We start from the raw sequence: 22556 nt of genomic DNA, 5'->3' as shown, positions 1-22556 counted from the left end.
GCGGCTAGGGTTTCATGGGATGCAGGATGACCCAACAACTTGTGACATCATCATGTCGGAGGCGCAATATGTTGCATACTTACGCAACCCAGAGTAGCTCCCAACTCGGTGGAAGAAGTTGATCCCTCCCAGGTCTAGAGACCGTTAAGGTGGTTCTGTCGACCGCATTGTGGACATGAAGCAAGAGGTGGATGCACTGAACAAGAACATTGACAGTGCCGTGAAGGACGTGTTGGAACTGAAGTTGCAAGTACAGAGGGTGAAAACGAATTATGTTGTGATAGCGGCAGTGTGTGTAGGTGTAGCTTTGGGTTGTATTATGAGCAAGATATGGAACTAGTCAATTGTATGGAAGTAGTCAATTAGGAAGCATTTTGTATGCAAGAGGGTGAACTAGAATCTATGTATGCTGCCTGCACTATGTGCATATATTCCGAGGAAACTGAAACATCACAAACTGAAAACTAAATTTACTGACAATAGCATTGCTTTACAAAAGCATTCAAGCTTGTTCAAGTTTACAAGCAGCATAGGCCATTAAAGGCACTCAGAAAAAGCATCCAGTTTCTGCTTGTTCAAGTTCACAAGTTTGACAAGCCATTACATAGGTCATCACAGAAGTACTGATCAAGTGCATAGGCCATCTCAGGCAACTAAAAGACATCCAGAAACACTACATAAAACCTCCAGGCCATCACCTAGCCAGTGACAAGCCATCACAGGCATTACATTACCAGAGACTACAAAATAAGTTCAAAGGCCATCACAAAAGGCTATCACAACCATCACAGTCTCACTGTCCATCAGAGATGAGGTCCATCAGACTTCTCACAACCCTTGCTAAAGGAGCATCAGCATCCTTTTTCTGCTTCTTTTTTAGTGGTGTTTTTTTTCTTCTTAGGGGTTTTCTTCTTCTTTGGTGCTTTATTCTTCTTCACCTTCGATGGTCCACCAGTATCATCCTGTGGTCTCTTCCTGTGTACACACGTATTCCAGTTATGTGCCATGATAAATGAAAAGAATACAAATGACAGAACATCAGTGAAATTAATGTTAACCTTTTATTTGTGCTAGCAGTCTCACCGTCCTCTCCAACCATTTCAAGCTTGCAAGTCTTGAAGAAGTGGTCAAAACCTCCACACCTTTTACATCTAACTTTCTTTTTGTTGGCTCTTTTCTCTAGGCACCCACTTTGCCTCACAACCTTTGGTCGACCTGCTGCTCTTCCTAGTAATGGTGGGAAAACCTTGTACCCAAGATCAATTTCTAGCCATTGGGATCTATATGGCATTGGTTCTACTCTACCTTCAAAGGCGGCTCTGAACTTAGCAACAGAGTAATAATCATGCACAAAGTTAGCTATCCGCATACCTCTATTGGACAAGATCCAAGCCAAGGCATGCTTGCATGGCTTGCCAGTTACCTGCCATTCCCTACATGAACACTTCTGATTCTTAAGATTAGCTGCATGGGTGGACCCATCACTAGGGCAGCCCAGGCCATGGCCCTAGTCGTGGCCCATGTAACAAGAGAGTAGGTCTTCAGTTTTTGGCCCATCCAGCAGCCCAACAAAAGCAGGCCCTGCATGAACACTCCGTAGCTTGCTCGCTTCATGAGACTCGTGACTGCCACTGCCGCTCGTCGCTCATGCTGCACCACCCGCCGCCGTCTCCCGTCACCCCCTCCAGCCCTCTACTGGCGGACCCAGGATTCAGTCATGACTAGGGCCAAATTTCAAAGGTGAAATACCAATTGCTACACCATAGTCTATATGACTATATATATGTGTGTGTTATACTGGTCGAGAGCAACATGATGCTAAAGTTCTAGTCCTCTTCATCTTCTAAACAAATTAAGAAATCTATAAAATTATATTCTAATTGGAATCAAAAGTTCAAACTCTACATAGAAATGATAAAATTCAAATTGTAAACCTAGAAGTTAGAATCAAAATCAGCAAAGAATTGAAATAAAGAGAAGAAATCCCTTCACTCTTCCTATTCCAGAGTTCCTGCTTTGCTAGCACGGGGCTTCGGCCAGCGAGCGATGGCACAACAAAATTGGAAACTAGAAATTTGGAATCAAAATCAGTTTCAGGTCTAAATCTAACAAGGGAAGCTTGCTCAGTTGCTCTGCTCGCATGCAAGGAAGGAGCCGGGCAGCCAGTAGCGTTGTAGCGGGCAGCGGGTGGGCGGTTGGCGCCGCCGCGCCGGGCTAAGGAAGGAGCCATGCCGACGCCGCCGTAGAGCGTAGAGCGGAGGGGGCGAGGCCATGGAACCGGAGCACGGAGCAGAGGGCTAGAGGGGGTGAAGGGCGACGGGCGATGACGGTGGGCGGTGCAGCATGTGCGACAGGCGGTGGTGGCAGTCATGAGTTTCACGAAGTGAGCAAGCTATGGAGCGAGAAGGCAAGCCCCGAGCGGCTCTAGTGCTCTGTTGCCCTACTCTGTTGCTTGGCCTACTTGTGTTGGGCTGCTTGATTGGCCAAAAACTGAAGACCTGCTCTCTTGTTACATGGGCCACAACTAGGGCCATGGCCTAGGCTGCCCTAGTGTTGGGTCCGCCCATGCTTCGCTCCGCGCTCCGGTTCCATGGCTTCGCCCCCTCCGCTCTGCGCTCTATGGTGGCGCCGGCCGCCTACCCACTACCTGCTACGATGTTGCTGGCTGCCTGGCACCTTCCTTGCATGCGAGCAGAGCAACCAAGCAAGCTTCCCTTGTTAGATTTAGACCTGAAACTAATTGTGATTCCAAATTTCCGGTCTCCAATTTTGTTGCGCCGTCGCTCGCTGGCCGGAGCCCCGCGCTGGCAGAGCAGGAACTCTAGAATAGGAAGAGTGAAGGGATTTCTTCTCTTTATTTCAATTCTCTGCTGATTTTGATTCTATCTTCTAGGTTTACAATTACAATTTTGTCATTTCTATGTAGAGTTTGAACTTTTGATTCCAATTAGAATATAATTTTATAGATTTCTTAATTTGTTTAGAAGATGAAGAGGACTAGAACTTTAGCATCATGTTGCTCTCGACCAGTATAACACACATATATATAGTCATATAGACTATGGTGTAGCGATTGGTATTTCGCCTTTGAAATTTGGCCCTAGTCTTGACTGAATCCTGGGTCCGCCACTGATCAGTTGTGTGCTGTTTATGGTTATTTCAGTCATCTAGCAGTGTTACCTCTACAAATTCATCATCACTAACTTTAACCTTCACAACTTTCAGATTTTTGCTTATAAGGTTCAAGTCCTTCATGACACGAGGAAGGATTCCATCTCCCCATTTCTGTGCAATCTTCTTCCTTATGTACCTTTTCTCCATGATCACCTCTCTTATCCTATCAACTAACTCATGGATATGCAGTCCTTTGAAGTCCTTGATCTAAGCATTGAAGCTCTCAGATACATTATTAGTTAAATAATCACATTTACTTTCCTCAGAGAAGCCGCATCTATACCATATGCTAGGATGATGCTCCTGAAGGTAGTCAATAGCAGCTGGAGCAAACTCAAAGATTTTCTTCATATGCCACCTAAACATGCCTTTTGTGTAGTTCCTTGCAGTAGGATACAGATGGTCAGCGAAAATATCCCATAAATAGTGTTTCATGAAGTTATTGTACATGTGCCTTGTGCACTACCTATTTTCAGCCTGTAGGAAAATAGCCCCCATAGCTTTCTCTAACCCTTTACAAGCATCACTACATATTACTAGTCCTGGTGGGTCTCCTATGACACTGTGCAAATTCTCTGGGAACCACTTCCAGTTGTCCTCAGTCTTTGAGTGAAACACACCAAATGCAATATGGTACAACCAGTTATGCCCAGCAACACCTATGGCTAAAGCCAACTGTCCAGTACACTTTCCATTCAGAAAAGATGCATCTACTCCTACAAAGGGTCTACAACCAGTTAGGAATCCATCAATGCATGGCTTCAAAGCAACAAAAACCCTCTTGAACCTATTCTTCTTACCAATTGTCGGGGACCAATACTAGGGTATCCGAAGAGTAGGAAGTAATGGCCATTAATGTTGATTCATCCGAGCAATCAAGAGCGCAACTACGGCTCCAACCCACCCCTAGGAGCGCAAGCTCCGCCTCACCTAACCTCTAGGGCGCGGGCTCTGCCTTGACCGACCTCTAGGGGCTGGCACCGCCTCGCCCAACACCGTAGCTATGGGCTCCACCTCGCCCGACATTGTGGCCGCGAGCTCCGCCTCGCCTAACCTCTAAGAGCTGGCTCTGCCTCGCCTGACCCCTGAGGGATGGCTCCACCTTGCACGACACTGCGGGCATGGGCCCTGCCTCACCCGACCTCTGAGGGCTGGCTCTACATCGCCCAACCCCTAAGGGCTGGCTCAGCCTCACCCGAAACCAAGGCCACGGGCTCTGCCTTGCCCGACCCCTGAGGGCTGGCTCCACCTCGCCCGACACCGTGGCCGCGGGCTCCGCCTCACTTGACCCCAGAGGGCTGGCTCTGCATCGCCCAACACCATGGCCATGGGCTCTGCCTCGCCCGACACCATGGCCGCGGGCTCTACCGCGCTCGACCTCCCAGGCCACGGGCTTTGCCTTGCCCGGCCTCTGGCCACAGGCTCTGCCTCACCTGACCCCAAGGCCGCAGACTCTGTCTCTCCTGATGGAGACCCATGCCACCACCCACCACTCTAGATCCAAGTGTATGGGCCTAGGTCAAAGCTCTGACACCAGGGAAGAGACTAGCATGCCCCAATATAACCCGTGGCCACGACAGGCCACACCTGAGGGTTCACATTAGGAACATTGTCGAGCATACTAGTGTTGTTCTGCCTAACCCTCGTATGAACACTGATAGGAGTGTCAGTTCTCCATGACATCCGCCAGGACGGAGTGGAGCGCCATGACCGACAGACGATGCCTGCGCATGGCGCCAGTGACGGATAGAGCAGCGACGTGGAGCCATCCCTATTGACATCTATAGGTTTAGAGGGACCCGCATGAAGGACAAGAAGGACCTAGAGATCCTAAAGGACATCCCCTCTCTCTCTCCTTCTCCTCCTTTCCTCTGTTATAACTCATGCTTTCCCTTGGCCTATAAAAGGGAAAGCAGGGCACCCCATGTAGGGGATAAAAAACGATCGAACAATCGAACGATCGATACAAGCCAGACCTGATCGAAAAATCATGAACCCATCGAACCTCGAACCGATCACAACACTAGCGCACGGCTAAGGAGCAACCAAGCTCTCGGCACCTGTTCATTCCTTCCATTAGAGACTTGGGACCTCTCCCTGTCTCACCCATTTGTAACCCCTACTGCAAACTTTCAATGCTAGTAACACGAGCAGCAGCGATGAACTGGACGTAGGGATATTCTGCCCAAACCAGTATAAATCTCGTGCCCTCTAAGCACACCATCTAAGCCAGACGTGCAATATTAGAAATTTACTTGTTGGTGGCAACTCGAAACACCGACAGTTGGCCCACTAGGTTGGGGCCTTTTGCGCGTGTTGACATCCACACTAGGCCTCGGATGGCTAGTCGCAATGTCAGCTGGGTCCTAGGCGCGTACGTGCGCTTTGGGGACCTGGACTTCATCGTCACGGTGGAAGAAGAGTTGGCGTAGGCTCCCGCCGCCATCCAACCTCTCCACTCCACCGGCCTCGATGTGATCGCCGAGGCACTGGAGGAGCTGCAGCTGCACGCACCGGAGGCCTACGCCCTAGGGAGCGACTAGCTCCTCAGCTTCGACTATGGGAGGTTAGAGCGCTAGCTCGGCGCCTTCTTGGGACCCTGACCATCCTAGGAGGACCTGCGCCACCTCACCTTTCGTTAGCCAATGTCATGGCGCAGCTTGCCGGAGGAGAGCTGCTCTCTCTGGCATACCTCATCCAGAGTGCCCTGACAGCGTTCCCATCCATTCTTCGCAATGCCTCAGAAACCGTTGGCCACCTTACGGAGCAACGCGTGCCTCCATCCCCCAAGAATGACGAGTTTGTGGGGATGACCGAATACGTCACAGAGTTTCCACGACCTCCTCGTGGGAGAAATGGAGTCATCCTCCACCTCTGACTTTAGCAGGGGAGCCACCACCCCTTTTGTGAATGTTTTATGGCAGGTACCCCCGAGGGACACGTCGAAAGCATCCACGAGGAAGAGGCTACCCCAACAAATGACCTCGACGATGAAGTTGAGGGGGATGCGAGGGCCCCACCCCTCCTGTGGGTGGAGCAGCTGAAGGCCTAGCACCAAGAGCTCGAGAAAGCGCAACTCCAGCTCGAGCAGGAATGCGTGGAGCTCGAGCGAGAGATCGAGCGCCATAGAGACAGTGGACGCGCGCATGCCATGGCCCATGACATGAACTGGAGGATCATCGAGGATGATGAAGCCCTCCCACACTTCACTCGGGCGAGCCAGAACATTGCTGCTGTGTCGGCCTTGCTTTGGGGGCTTCTAGGGCCTACGACGCCCAAGGATCGTCAGGCCCATTGTGAGATTCACACGCTACTCGAGAGTGCAGTGGTGCAACAGGCCAAGAGCTCGCTATATCGATGGCGCGAGCTCGACGCCAGCCATTGCACACCCTCAGAGCGACCCAACAAGGATGCGTCAGTCCACCAGGTGCCATAAGGCGGTAGGATGCGCACCACGATCCCGATGCATGAGTGTCTCGACCGCCACTGTGACGCACACGACACCCTTGATGCCCGCTGGATACAAGGGAGGGGGCTAGCCATGGCTACCACCCCTCATCGTGGTGGACGCTACGACAGTGGTGAGGACCGAAGCCCGAGCCCTGACCTACCAGGACCTTAGGCCTTTGGCCGACACATCCTCAACGCCGCCTTCCCGCCATGGTACCGACCACCAACCAACATCCTAAAATACTCTGGGGAAACGAACCCTGGACTATGGCTCGATGATTACCGGCTTGCCCGCGAAGCTGGTGGAGCGGATAATGATGATTTCATTATCCACAACCTTCCATTGTTCCTAGCCAATTCGGCACGAACATGGTTGGAACACCTTCCGTCCAACAGAATTCAAAGTTGGGCGGACCTAAAGGAGATCTTTGTGGGAAACTTCTAGGGCACATACAAGCATCATGGGAACCCATGGGATCTAAAAAACTTCTGATAGAAGGCCAGGGAAACCCTTCATGGGTACATTCAACGCTTCTCCTGATAGTGCAACGAGCAGCCTAATGTCACCGACGCCGACATCATAAGAGGTTTCCTATCTAGGACCACCTACGAGTCCCTAGTTCATAAGCTAGGATGTAAGGGCCCACAAACCACCAAGGAACTCCTTGACATTGCCACAAGCCATGCCTCAGGCAAGGAGGCGGTTGGAGCGATCTTCGATCACTTCAAGGGCAAGGCGAAGTGGGATTAGGACGCCGGCGAAGGCGCCTCCAACCATCCCAGCAAGAAAAGCAAGCAGCGGCACGAGGGCTCGCTCGTGGCCGCCGTCGACTGCAAGTGGGGTCAGAAGCCCGCTGAGGGTACCCCAGACCACTTCGAGAAGCTGCTCGAAGGGCCATGCCCGAACCATGCTTTCTCCGTCAAGCATCTATACAAGGACTGTGACCTCATGAAGCAGTTCTTGTCCGAAGGCCTCGACAAGGGGGAGCATGGGAGGGACCCCAAGCCGACCGCGGATGATGCTGAGGGGAGGGACGGTGGCTTTCCAACAATGGATGGCTGCCTCATGATCTTTGGAGGGTCGGTGGCCTATGACTCCAAGCATCGCCAAAAGCTTGCGCATCACAAGGTCTATACGGTCAAGCCAACCATGCCTACTTTCTTCGATAGTCAGAGTCCACCATAACCTTTGATCAGACTGATCAACCGAAAAGCGTCCTATAGCCGGGATGATATCCGCTCATGATCGACTCAATCATCAGTACAAAGCAGCTCACCAAGGTACTGATGGATGGAGGCAGCGGCCTCAACATCATGTATGCTGAAATGCTCGACGCCATGGGCATCAACCGATCACACATCCGACCGACCGGAGCGCCTTTCCACAACATCATGCCTAGAAAGTAGGTTGTGCCACTTGGGTAGATTAATCTGCCCATCACCTTTGGGGATTCGACCAATTACAGGTGGAGACCCTTACCTTCGAGGTGGTTGGGTTCCATGGAACCTACCATGCCATCCTAGGACTTCCATGCTACGCGAAGTTCATGGCCGTCCCCAACTACACCTATCTAAAGCTGAAGATGTCAGGACCATGCGGGGTCATCACCATTGGTACCTCCTTCCGGCACGCCTACGAGTGTATGGTCGAGTGCTGTGAACATGCCATGACAATCGTCGCCTCCAAGGAGCTTGCGGCCATTAGGAAGGAGGTTGCCGAAGAAGCACCCGACCCCAAACGGTCAGCCGAGTCTTTTGAGCTTATAGAGGGCACAACGACACGTAGTTCACTAGAAAGAAGTTCCTCCAATTCTACGATAAATACCACATCCACGTCGATTGGGCTGTCGTGGCGCACCCCCGCACGAACGGGTAGGTCAAGCGGGAAAATGGTGTGGTCCTACAAGGCCTCAAGCCTAGGATCTTCAACCGGTTGAACAAGTTTGACGGACGATGGGTCGCAGAGCTTCCCACAGTGCTCTGGGTCCTGAGGACGACCCCCAGCTAGGCCACTGGCTACACACCATTCTTCATGGTCTACAATTCTAAGGCTATCCTTCTGACCGACCTCAATTATGGAGCATTGAGGGTTAGGGCGTACGACGAACAAGGATTCAAGGCGTCCCTCGAGGATGCCATGGACTAGCTAGATGAAGCACGTGACATCACCCTCCTCCACTTGGCCAAGTACCAGCAAGCGTTGCACCGGTACCACAACCGTCGAGTGTGGGGTCGGGCTTTTAATGTCGGGGACCTGGTGCTCCATCTCGTTTAGAGCAACAAGAACCACCACAAGATCTCTCCACCGTGGGAGGGACCATACATCGTCGCTGAAGTGCTCTGACCAGGCACCTACAAGCTCAAAACTATCGACGGTGAGGTCTTTGTCAATGCCTAGAACATCGAGCGGCTATGCCGCTTTTACCCTTAATATACGCACGCTTTCTCTTATCAATTTTTGCTATCGACTCTCTGATCTTTAGTGACACCTGACCCTAGCAACGACAAGGGGTCAGGCCTCACTCGGAGGCTAATAAGAGCATATTTGGTGGACATTCTCTACGCCTGACCCTTTCTCATGTTAAGACCCAGAAGCGAGGTTTGTGGCAATAAACGCTAAGTAAAACTTGTCGGACTGCGAGAAACCTATGCCCCAGTGGCTACGGCGCCTCTGCTCACCAGCGTGATTAGAGTTTTTTCTGCACCGAAAGCATCGGCGTGCGTTTAAGAGTATATCCACCTAGAAAACATTCTCTGTGCCCGACCCTCTCTCACGTTGAGACCTAGAAGCTAGGGTTATGGAAACGAACTCTGAGTAAAACTAGTCGAACTGCGAGAAACCTACTGTAACACCCCAGGTGTTTGGCTTCCACATTTGCACTTGCATTTCATAAACATGAGCATCATTCATCCATTCATGAGCTTAGATTGTATGAAACATGCTTTTGAAACATCGCAACATATTGTTATATTCCATGTGTGTATGTTTCAGGAAATAAATAGTGTGCAACACTCAAGTGCAACATGTGCCACACACTTTAGTGAAACATGGTTAGCTAGTACTATGCCACAAACTCATGAAACATATGAAACATGGTTTTGAAACATAAGTAACAAGTCACTTGTTTTTCCTTGTTTCAATACATGTGATGCTTGACTTTTGTGTGATCAATGTGTGGTGTGGCTAATTAGCCTCTCAAACAACTTAGCTACACTTAGAATGTCATTAGGAACATTGTTCATGTTGACCATATTGTCTAATTATGCTTCCAAGTACTAGTTGGACTTGTGTTGACCCCTAGAGCTCTTTGGTTTGACTATTTAAAAAGTATAGCTTAGAGTGTTTGCATGTTTGAGCAACCTAAAGCAAAGTTGTAGCAAATTTTATAAGGAACAAAAGTTATTTTATGATCATCTCATGAAAATGTGCAGAACATGCTAAAAAAGGGCCCACAAGTTAGTGTTGAGGGCTGATTCAACACTTAGAAAAATTTCTAAGTATTGATTTCATTTACAGTTTGGTGAAGCTAACTTTGGCATGATTTTACTCTGCATCGGTTGAGAATTAGGATTTGATCCTTTAATAGAAATTGTAGCTGGTATGTAGGTGTACAACTTTCATTTAGATTGTTTTCACTAATGATCAATGGATTTGGAGAACACGTCAAGTCTTGCTGTCAGTCGTCCGATCGAAGTCTGAATCGGCGCTACAGTTCCCGACCGCGTCTAGGGCTTGAACACCGCGTGGCGCCGCGCGTCGCCGCTGGCCTGCTTGGTTATGCCACGATGGGCTAGTGAGCACCACATCAAGCCCCAGCATGCACCCGTGAGCCTCCCAGCGCCCCAGTGCATGTCGCTTCTCCTTCACCTCAGCGTTGCACCCACGATAGCAGCCACTGCCTCCGCCATTGACGCCGAGCACACCGCCGTCTCCTAGCGCCCTCGCCACCGCAAAATCGCTGCCTCTAGCTAACCCACAACTCCACCGTAGCCTCCTCTAGCTCATCCACCTCGCCGTTGAGCCGAAGAACCAAGGTAGTGGCCACATTTTCATTTCCGCCGCCGTCTGGACCTCGCCAGAGTTGTGCTCTCCGTGGCCAGCACAGCACCGCTTCTCTCCTCCTTCCCTAGCTCTCGTCTAGCCTTCTCCATCATGTACAGATGCTCGGGTGAAGATGCCACCATCAACGCCGGTCCAGCTAAGCCGGAACACGGCCGTGCACCGCCGTGCGCCATGGCCGAGCCACCGAGCTCCATGGTCGGGGTACTTAGGTGCCGGTAGGGTTTTGGGTTAGGATATCAATCGGTGCGGGAGGTCATGGTGAACACAGAGGTACCCTCTTCGTCGCCAGTGACGCCGCCGTCGGCGAGCTCCGCCGGTTCCGCGTCGAGCAAGCCGCCTCTCCTATTTTCGTTTCACTGACGTGCAGGCCCGCCTGACCGATGGACCCCGCCTGTCAGTGACTGTGGAATTGAAAGCTAGTTCATTAATTCAGATTTGTGTGTTGTTTTGTAAAATTTGTATCTCCAGTTTTGTAGATCCAAATTAGGTGGTTCCAATTTTGTTAGGATCATGGTGAAGTGTAGTATTTAGAAAAAATATAACATGAACACTTGTAGTAGAATTTCTAGAAGAATTAAATTGAAACTTGAAATGTGTTTTTAAATGAATACAAACTTGTTTAATTTATATCTTGAGTTCTCGTGCTCCCAAAATTATGAAATTTTGGTGGTGAGCTCTTCTTGATGAGTAGAAGCTCTGGTAAAAATTTCAGAGTCAGTGAATGTATAGTTTTTGAGTTATAGATTTTCCTTTTATCATTGGATGATCATTGTGTTAATTTTAGTAATTTATCTATGAATCCATTGACCATGAAATTTATTGGAGGATGTACTAGTACCTTAAGGATGCTAAGAAAAATATAAAATCTGTTGCTTGACACTTTTCACTAGGGTTTCCTATTTATGTCATTTTGAGCCTTTATGCCTTGTCATTTTTGTGTAGGAGGTTATACTTGTTAAAATGATTTACAATTTTTACAGTAGCCTACCTGGAGCATGTAGTACCTACTATAATTTTTATAGATTAAATGGTGCAGCTTTCATATATGTTTATCATTCCTCTTAAATAATTAAATAAATTAAGAAAGGCATTAAAAGAAAGGAATTGGTGGTGAACACTTTACTTTCTGGTGTTCTTGTGATATATGTGATAAGTGAGTAAAGTTGGTTTTGTCCAATTATATGTTTACAACATAGGTTAATAAATATTTCCTTGCATTATGTCTTTCTGGACAGTTCTCGGAACTTTACAAAGTTCACCATGATAATTTGGTTTTCTGGGAAAGTCGTGAATACAAAAGTTGTAGATAACTTATGTATCTAGATCCTGTTAAAATTTGGTGGCATTTGGCCCAGTAGTTTAGGAGTTACAGTTGTTCAAAGTTGGATCATAGTTTTGCTTGCTCTCTGTCTTGTTTGGACCTGATTTTGTGGTTCTATAAATTAGACCTAGTAAACGTTGGAATCATGCCTTGAGGTCTTAAAATGGATTGTAGGCAATTTCATAAACTTTCCAAATTGTCTTGTTCCCTATCATTTCGATTTGTAGATCTCCGGTTATGATCAGTTTACTGTACCACTGCATAGTTCCTATTTGCCGAAATACGAATGTTTGTGTGTATGCTTTGTTGCTATGTTCTTGTTGATTTTTTAGGTGCTAGCCTAACTTGAGAACATGCTTAGGTGCAGGTGCTAGGTCCTTAACCGAAGATGAGCAATTGTACATTAGGTTGTATAAACTTGGTAAGTTAAAGTGATTTGAATAGAGCTTAAGTCAGAAAATGCGGACTGCAGTAAGCATGTGCATTCCCCAAGCATTCCTAACTTCGTTCATGTGCATCCATGATATTTATCTTGCGCATGCATGCAATAGGTGTGCTGAAGAGAGTGACGCTTCTAGAGTTCAAGGGAGCGAGCCAAGAGGAGGAGCCCGAGGTTTAGGCAATCGACGAAGCAGCCGCTGAGGAGGAGTTGCCCGAGTGCCCTGACCATAGCCCATCGTCTTTCCTAAAAGGCAAGACCCGGAGCATTCTAAGTCTCCCATGTTTTTACAAATATCTTGAGTATCTTTTATTGTTGATGATGCATTAAGTATAGGAATTGATTGGAACCAATTGTTGCATTATATATCTATCCTTGTCCAGATATCGCACTTGAATCCTAATTAAGTTCAGGAACGGGTTAAATGCTTAGCCATGCTTAGTGCGGTAGAAGTCAGGTGATTTCCTGTCACCTACGAGCTTTAGGATGAGGTGGATCACGGTTGGCTATATTTGCTATCGTGGAAAAGAACCATGCTAATAATGAATGAAGACCGAGCGGAGTCTTGTGTAGGGTTGGACATAGTGACTCCGTCTGTGTCGTTTAAGGACCGATACGCTGTACGTCCTTATGTCATGTCGAACGCAGCCTAACACTTAGCTGGCTAGATAACTCGTTCCGACCATGAAGCCTAGTAGCTCGACTCAGGCTGGGAACGCGAGCAGTGGCGCACATTCTGGAGGTAGTAAGGATGTGCGGAGAGCCATTGGCATAAGCCCAAGGCGGGTTAGAGTCCCGATCAACCTTGGTAGAGTGGTTCTCAGAGAATGCCGATCTGTTCGGACTCGTGACTCCAGAGTTGTGCCAAAGGTGACTTGATTGTGACCCTGACGGGGGAAGCAGGGTTTGTGTTTAGGAATACCCCTCCAGCTGGATAGGAATCGATTCGAATCGCTGTCTCTCCCGGATAGTGAGAACTTGACTGAGCAGCGGCAACGTAGATTCAATTAATTTAACGATATGGTTAAATGGACGATGATGATAATGTTGCCACGATTTATACCTACTATGGTTATTAATGTTTGCATCTTAATCAAATGATTGCTTAGTACAGGTGCTAAGATAGATGACAGGTTAATGGCTAAAAGTCACTGCTAGCTCAGGTTAAGAGTTGATCATTATTACTTATTCTTTTCCGCAAAAAGAAAGTGTCAGCCAGATCCACTAAATTACGCTATGCATGATCCTTGGTGTCATTTGTTTTGGTTTTCGACGGGTAAGTCTAGCTAAGTAGATTCTCGTACTTAGGGTTTATTCCCTCTTGTTGCAGATGACCTTCTTTATCAGGCTTTCTGTAAGTATTGTCTCCACCCGGCGGGTGACGAAGACTAGATCACGGGCATGATCTCTGTTTATCTTATCTGAATGGTTTTGTGGGATGTGATCAGCAAGCTGGTACTTGTATTTGAACTCGTGTGTGTGAGTTAAACTATTTGCTTCTGCTACTTTACAAGACTTGGGCGACCTAACGACCCTTTTATCACATTAAAAAACTAGAGGCAAGGTGTGCGGACACAAACACTGAGTAAAACTGGTCGGACTGCAAGAAACCTATGCCCCCATGGTTACGACATTTTTGCTCATGAGCGTGATCAGAGTTTTCATCCCCACACCCCTAGCTTTAGCCTTCGCCTTCCTAGGAAGGGTTTGGAGGGGCCCACCTATAGAATCTCCATTGAGGAGAGGTCGTTAGGTCGCCCAAGTTGATCGAATGGCTCGGGTCGTTGCCAAGAGATGGGTAGGGAGAAGCAGGATGCCCCGTGCTGGTTACGCCAACTCCGTCATGAACGATGGACCCACACCCCGCATGGACATATCCGGTAAGAGCTCCCCGAACCCGTCACTCGAACCATCGAGGTAACTTTACCAGCCCCCACTTTTCTTTTCTAGTGCATGATCATTCATTCATACATTCCCATGCATGCATTCATACACTCATCCATACATTTATCTCATACACCCAAGCATTGCATATGCAATTATTGCATCACAATGCTTCGCATCGTGTCACGAAGCGGTAGTCGTCTCATTCGACATGAGCGGCGACCGACCGAGGTTCGAAGGCCGGCCCACGAAGGGCTTGAGGCCACCTCATGTCAAACAGAGCCAGGGGAGAAAAACATAGATGAGCCCCAGTGGCCCTTGCCCGACCCTACTCAGAAGTGGATAGGGACATCTTGACCTTTCTCGTTCGATTCTAACCTCGAGCCAAGCCCATAGAATCTCCATCGAGGAGAGGCAGCGGGCCACCTAAGTCGCTCTCCGAAGCAACACGGGCATCTACTGGGAGACGGGTTAAGGAGCAATGGAATGCCACATAAGGGCTATGCCGACCCCATCAGTGAATGATGGACCCGGATTCCACTCGAACAGGCCCGTTAGCGAGCTCGCCAAGTGCGACACTCAAGCCATCGAGGCAAGTGTCGTTGGCTCAGCCCCTCCGGTTGTGGAAACCATGGATGGGGTGACGCATGAAATTCAGTCGACCCCTACCGAGCCCAACGAGGCTCGGGGGATCGAGCCGCCCGACCCTAACCTGGGAATCCAACTGACCGGGGTTCAAAGGCCATCCCACGAAGAGCTGAAGGCCACCTCGTGTCAAACAGAGCCAGGGGAAAAATGCAGATGAGCCCTAGCGACCTTCACCCGACCCACTTAGAAGCGGACAGGGTCATCTCAACCTTCTCATTCGATCCTAACCTCAAGCCAAGCCCACAGAATCTCCATCGAGGAGAGGCTAGCGGGCCACCTAAGTCGCTCTCTAGAGCGACATGGGCATCTGCCAGGAGGCGGGTTAAGGAGCAGTGGAATGCCACCTGAGGGCTATGCCGACCCCCTTAGCGAATGATAGACCCGAATTCCACTCGAACATGCCCGTTAGCAAGCTCACCGAGCATGTCACTCGAGCCATCGAGACAAGTGACATTAGCTCAACCCCTCCAGTTGTGAAAACCACGGACGGGGCGACGATCACAAAGATGAGCCTACCCTCGACTGGGCCCCCGCTATGCATGGGGGCTCAAGGAAAGTGGGACTCGCAAGGAGACCGAACGCGTGGTCGCAGAATGATGGCTCAGCTCCTAGGGAGGGGGGACATATGAAAATAAGAGACGCTTTCTCCTACTAGTTTCGCTATCATCTCCTTGATCTTTAGTGACACCCGACCCCAGCAATGGCAAGGGGTCGGGTCTCACTCAGGGGCTAATAAGGCTATATATACACCCTTTCTGAAATAGTCGCCATGCCCAACCCCTTCCTCACATTAAAAAAACCTAGTGGCAAGGTCTGCGGAAATGAACGGCTGAGTAAGGCTGGTCAGATTGCAAGAAACCTATGCCCCAGTGGCTACGGCACTCTTGCTTACCAGCTTAATCAGAGTTTCCCTCCTACACCTCGAACTCTATGGTCTTAACAAATGGAAGGGTCAGAACGCATTACCCCTTTTTCACACATAAAAAGAGAGGAAAAGCAAATTCGTTCACACCGAAACAAAAGAATAGATTTGATAAACCGAAATGACAAGTTTGTTTAAATGATACACAGGGGTCAGAACTTGTCCGATTATGACAAAATGATCATTCAACCTATCTGACTAACTAGTCTCTCTAGGGGAGAACTACATCTTCTATCCTATCCGCTAGGTCCTGCGAAAGGTGAGCCACCGCCGCTTCCATCTCCTCTAGCTTGTGGAATTCATAGCGAGGCGCTTAGCCATCGCTCATCATCTCCAAATCGATGCTATCCCCATAATGAGAATGAGCAATCACAAAGGATTGATTGACCCCGGCGCGAAGAGCATTCCTCTCGAGCTAGCGCACCCGAGCCATGATTTCGATGGCATGGGCCACGAGCGAGCTGATCCCCTCGGACTGCACCACCTCAAGGTCATCGCAGAACACTCCAAGGGTAGTGCTTAGGATACCAAGCTCATCGCTCTCCGCTTGAAGATTCCTCCTTGCCTGAGCAAGATCCACAGCCAACCCAGCGGAGACGATCTCAGCCTCCAGCTTCTGAGTCATCGTGCTTTTGAGCTCAGTCCAGAGGGAGCCAACCTTCTGCTGCGCATCGTTGCGCTCTTGGTAGGCCTAGTCACACTCTCGGAAAGCCTGGTCGCGCTCCTCATGAGCCACGCCATGTTCTGAGTGAAGCCTCTCTGAGGTTTGGAGCAGCTCATCCCGCTCCTTACGTAGCCGAGCGGCTGCGGTGATATCTAGGCTTGCCTTCTTCTCTGGGGCCATGAGCTTCTCCTTAGCCCCTAGCTTCAGCTCCCTTTCCTTCTCAACCTCACCCAGAAGGTCAGGGACCCGCTGGTGGGTCTCAGCGTCTTTCTAGAGCAGCTCATCACGCTCCTTCCTGACCCTGGTGGCTTCCTCGTTGTCCTTCCATGACCTCACCGACTGGGCCTCAAATGCCTTCTCGGCCTCATCAGTGTCCTGATGGACCTTGACCACCTACGACTGAAGACCATCCGCCTCCTCAGCGAGGAGAGTCAGCTTGACACTGTAGCACCTGGTTTTAAGGACAAAACTTGATACACACCATATGTGAGCCTAGAAAGTAAAATCTCACATATAGCCACAAAATAAGGGTAATATCAAAAGACAATACTTATTACATAACATACTAGTATATGAAATATAACCTCAGAGTATAGACAGCGGAAAGACAACTTTGATCTTTAGGCGAGTACTCCAAATCCATAGGGACGATTGACTGGTTGACCACAAGCCTATCTCCTCCAGACTAGCAATCTGGTACCCATCTGGGATTTTTATCCAAATTATAGAAAATTAAAGCAAGCGTAAGTACATATCATACTCAACAATATAACATGGGGTTCATGAGGCTCAAAAGGTTGACACTAGTTTACTGCGATTAGCTTTTAATAGTTAATCTTTTTAAGCAATTGAGTAGCAACAAATTTATCATAGGCCCTTAAAAACATGATCAGGTAAACATGAATAATGAATAGCATAAACAATTAATCATTAGTGATCATTTCTATTCTATAAGGGTTCCAAGGCCGCTCGTGTCCATGAGCATAGCTGTTATAATAGTTTTATACTCTACAGAGGTTGTACACTTTCACTGTGAGTCGTGATTTACCCTTTCGCCCGAGGTGATCAGCCTCTTGACCCACTACCAAGGAAGGTCGGCAGGGTTCACAATGAAGCCTTTCAAAGGTTTGTCTAACAAGTTAGGGCCGCTAAGTTTTCCCCATCAATAAGCATAAACTCCCCTCCAAGGAGTGACTAACAAAGTGCACCCACTTGGCAGGTTGAGATCATACCCGTCGGAGCCCCTCTTGCGCCATAAAGGTAACCACTAACAAGCTAGAAAAGGTCCTCATACTAAGATAAAGCCAGAGCCATATAGCTCTCACAGTTGTACTATAAGTCCCGGATGATCACTTACAGATAAGTCCTTAGGGAGAGTAATCTGAAGCATTTAGAAAGTAGCTAAACACTCCAGCCCCCTGTTTCCATGTTGCTAAAATGTCATGTTTTAATGTTTATTGCATATTCTATTAGTCAAGTTACAAGATCATGGTTATTCATCTTGAGCACTAGCATAATATTACCCAATGCATAATCACCCATGGTTTCAAGGTACAAGATATCAAATATCTAGGATATCGTTATTGGTAACAAGGTAGACACATGCAATATGAATTAAGCGATTAAAGGTGAATAAGTAACAAGGATGGTCCCATGCTATACTTGCCTTAAACACTGATCCTTCGGTAAGCTTTAATCTTCAACGTCCTTCTTCTTCTAGATCACCACGTATATCTCACCGACTGGACGTAATCGTAGAACACCACACAAACATCCATACACATACATGCATAGCATACAATTGCATCTATATCAGAATAGTACACCAATCATAGAAAAATAAGTAAAAGAGTTTGAAATACGATTCTATGCATCGCTACGAACACACAGTCACGAGAGGCACGCTAATCGGAGCTACGGTTGAAAAGATACAACTACCGAAAGATTTACTTTAAAAACAAAACCACATACTTCATTTATTTCAATAATTATATAAAACATGTATAAGTTATTTCAGAGAAAATACTTAAGTTGAATTAAGTCAAACTTATATTTGGTTTTTAAAATCGAAGTGGAATTTATTACTTTTTATTTATAAATCTAGTGACATAATTATTATTGAAGTTGGGATTTAAACCCATGAAATTCTTGAGATTTTGACATAGAAAACATTGATACCAAAGCGTAGGTGACGTCCTTATGAATCCAACGCAACTTGAACAGACAATTTCAGAGTTAAAATGAAAAAGTTATGATTTAAACAAGTTTTCCTTTAGTTAAATAATAGATTAAATCTACCCATGAATTTTAAATATTGAAAACATGCCTAACAATAGTATAAGCACCTAGAAAATGTAAATACGGTCCTAACACCATTCTAACAGGTCAAATCGGACTTAAAACGTAAAAGTTATACATGAAATAAGGTTCAATGGCATTTCTGTAATTAACTCAAACTCATTTTTTCAATTAAAACAATTAAAATCTGAATTTTCAAGGATTTTGGACTGCGCGCACTATTTATGGGAACTATAGGGTCCTAAACGAATAAAAATAGGACTAAATTGTATTTATTTTGAACTGATTTGGATTGCGGGTTGATTTCTAGAAACTGCAGGGACCTAAGCGCAAAAAGTCTAGCGACTGACCGCTGTTGACCGCGTTGCTGACCGATCTGACATGTGGTGGCATGCGGTTGGCGCAGTGCACCACGCGTGCGTGGACGCGCGCTGACGCGGCGCGGTGGACCGAGTCCATAGCCACGGTGGACCGGTTACACATCCCAACCGTTACGCTCGAATCTCGGCCGTTCAACATAGATCCGACGGCGCCGGCGTGATTGGGGGCAGCGGGCCGCTAGGGAAGACGCACACGACGGTGGCGCCATGGGTGCCGGTGGCCCGTGCTCACCATTGAACGCCAAGATGGCGATTCCGGCCACCCCGATTGAAACCAAACACACTAAAGTGAACTACATGCGCTCGCGAACTTGCTAGGGTACCGCAACAGGGATGGGGAGCACGTCGGGGCGGCGTTCCCCATGGCGGTGCCATGGTTGTCAGCTTGGGAAATCACCGTTGCAGCACTCTAGTGCGCTAAACGCGACAAGAAAAGGGACAAGGAGGCTCAGGGGCTCACCGCGAGTCTAGGGAAGACGATAGATGCGTCCGGGAAGGCTTCGTGGGCACGGGTCGACGACAGCGGTGGCTGGAGAGAGAAGTGGCACGCGGGTGAGGATGAATTCGAGCAAACCATGACCAAACCATGAAATCGGTGATACCTTCGGCTGCGGGGGAACACGACGGAGCTCACGGGCGTGTCAACGTCGTCGATTAGGCACCGGAGCAGCGGGGCTACGGGCGGTAGTGGTGAGCTCGAGCGGCAGTCAGAGAAAAGGAGAGGGAGGTGCTCGGTTCGAGGCTTTGTAGGTGGGCAGGTGCTGTGTAGATGAAAGGGAAGCAGAGCGCTCGGGCGATTGGCCGCCTTCCTTGCATGTGTGACGGCGGCGGCTTGCCATGCTTGGTCGTGCCATCGCCGGCGAGGAAGAAAGGAAAGAAGCGCTTGGAGAAGAAAAGGAAAGGACGCTGACGAGCGGGCCCCGCGATGCAGTGAGGGAGAGCAGGGCAAAGTGCGTGCGAGCATGAGCGCTTAGGGCAGGCCGATACGGGCCGCGATGCTGAGTTGGGCTAAGTGGGCCCAACGATGCACTGAGGGAGAGGAGTTTTTTCTTCTTTTTATTTTTCCAAATCCTTTTTATTTTCTTAATTCAAAACAAATTCAAATATAAACTGAATCGAGTATAAATATGATTTAAAATACACTTTTTAATTCAAACATAAATGAACAAATTTTGGTAAGTTTTCAAAAATAAAATTGACCACTTTTTAAATCCTTTTATTTTCAAATTTTCTTTTCTTTTATTTCAAAGCCATTTTTAATTTCATTTGCAAAAGCAATTTTAACCATTTTGAGTTTTCAATCAAAACCACTCAACCAAATAAGTCAAATGCAATGGCATGATTGCTCAAACATGTTGCTACCTTATGTTGAATTTTAATTTAATGAAAAAAAATTATTTTCCTATATTTCATGTGCACCAAAAATTCCAAATTAGTCTTTTTAGGTCCATTTCCTGAATTTCAAATTTTAGGGTGTTACCGCCACCCTTTGCTGGGCGGCAACAAGCGGAGCTGTTACCTCCCCGTGTAGCCGCGCCTCCTTGATGATGCGGTCCCGGACATCCTTCTGTTGACGAAGGAACTGAGATATCCCCCAGCTGCTAGCCAAGAGAGACTGCATGAAGACGATTGTCAGGATACAAAAAGCATATAAAGGAAGATAAGGGCAAAAAGCAGGACCAAACAATACCCGTCTAGAGGAACGACAACGTCGTGCAATACGCCCGTGGTGTGGTTCAGGGCCTCAAGCACGGACTCGATCCCCACGTCGAGGCTCTCCCGTTACATGCTCTCGGTGGCGGCGTCAAGGGTGAAGAGCGTCGACGCTGGATCCTGTGGATTTGTCCACTAGAGCAGGGGCTCGCTCCGCGCAGGTGAACCGCTGCCCGCCGACATCAAGGCTAGGGATGACTCCCCACCGGCTCCAAGCGCCGCCATGACGTCCCCGCCAAGACACCCCCTCCGGCGATGGAAGGGGTCAGCAGTAAGGACATCGACCCCTCTCCCAGCACCACGACTCCTGAGGAGCAACCGAGCTCTCAGCACCTGTTCATTCCTTCCATTAGAGACTTAGGACTTGTCCCTCTCTCGCCCATTTGTAACCCCTAGTGCAAACTTTTAGTGCTAGTAACACGAGTAGCAGTGACAAACTGGACGTAGGGACATTTTGCCTGAATCAGTATAAATCTTGTGTCCTCTAAGCACATCATCCGAGCCAGACGCACAATATTAGGAATTTACTTGTTGGTGGTGACTCAAAACACCGATACCAATATTCTCCAACTCTATTTGTACTCTAATTCTAGGTGAACTTATTTCTAGCTGTGCAACCCAATTGAAAAGAAGTTGAAAGCTTTCCTCATACTTACCATGTATCTGATCCAAGGCTACCTTCAAACCAGACCAAGCTTTTGAGTACTTCAACTTTATTCCAAAGTCACCCTCCAATTTTTCCTTTGCGTCCTTTGCTCCCTTTGTTGGGTTCTTCTTAACCCAATCTCCAATCCTATCTGCACACCAGCCCTGACTGGCCATTTTCCCTTCTCTTAGCTTGGTGGTAGGACAATTGTGGTCAGCATGAAGCTTTTTCATCTACAATAGCATAGGGTAAAAGAAAATGTTAACAAAAAATAATACATCAAAAATCAAAAAATAAATGTTAACAGAGACTGATACATCACAAATCAGAAAAGAAATGTACCTGTACAGTTTTCTTATAAAAAATGGTGGAAGCATGTATGCGCCAAGGGCATCCCTCAGCAGCACACTTTGCTATGAACCTTTGCTTATCAGTTTTGCAACCAGGAGCAAGCTCAAACCCAGTCTTCACATCATAATATCTTAATGCTTTCCTGAATGCAATGATATCAGGAAACAACTCCCCCTTCACAATCTTCGGGTTCTCAGGGTCATGCAATACATTTATCTCTAGAGGATCAGCATCATCCACCTCTACCTCAACATGGACAAAGTCATCAGATAGATCAATAGTAGCATGAGTGTTAGCATTGTCAAATGGTTGTGGTTGTGCAAACTCAGTAGGTGGCGCTTCATCATACATGGCCTCATCATCAACTCCCACGTATTCTTCATCGTTATCAAAGATATCTGGCTCTCTAGATGCCTCTCTATCTGGCTCTAAGTCATCAGGCACCTCTGGATTCTCAGGAGCAGCACATGGCAAGGTTGTTGGCTCAGTACCACCACTACTGGTTGTTTAGGCATGTTAGCATCATGAGTGCCTAATTCTGCTGCATCATCAGGAGGAACCACACAGAGAGGCTCCAGTGCATCAAACTCATGTTCCACACAA

The 22556-nt window shown here is 47.9% G+C and overlaps 1 pseudogene; it reads right to left on the bottom strand.

Moving 5' to 3' along the window:
- Nucleotides 1-851: 851 nt before the first annotated feature.
- Nucleotides 852-21778, bottom strand: LOC136524084 (uncharacterized; annotated as a pseudogene).
- Nucleotides 21779-22556: the final 778 nt, after the last annotated feature.

The sequence above is a fragment of the Miscanthus floridulus genome, chromosome 18, assembly GCF_019320115.1.
Source record: "Miscanthus floridulus cultivar M001 chromosome 18, ASM1932011v1, whole genome shotgun sequence".
Taxonomy (NCBI): Eukaryota; Viridiplantae; Streptophyta; class Magnoliopsida; order Poales; family Poaceae; genus Miscanthus; species Miscanthus floridulus.
Note: the sequence above shows the minus strand (reverse complement) of the source record. Positions and strands in the feature narration are given on the sequence as shown.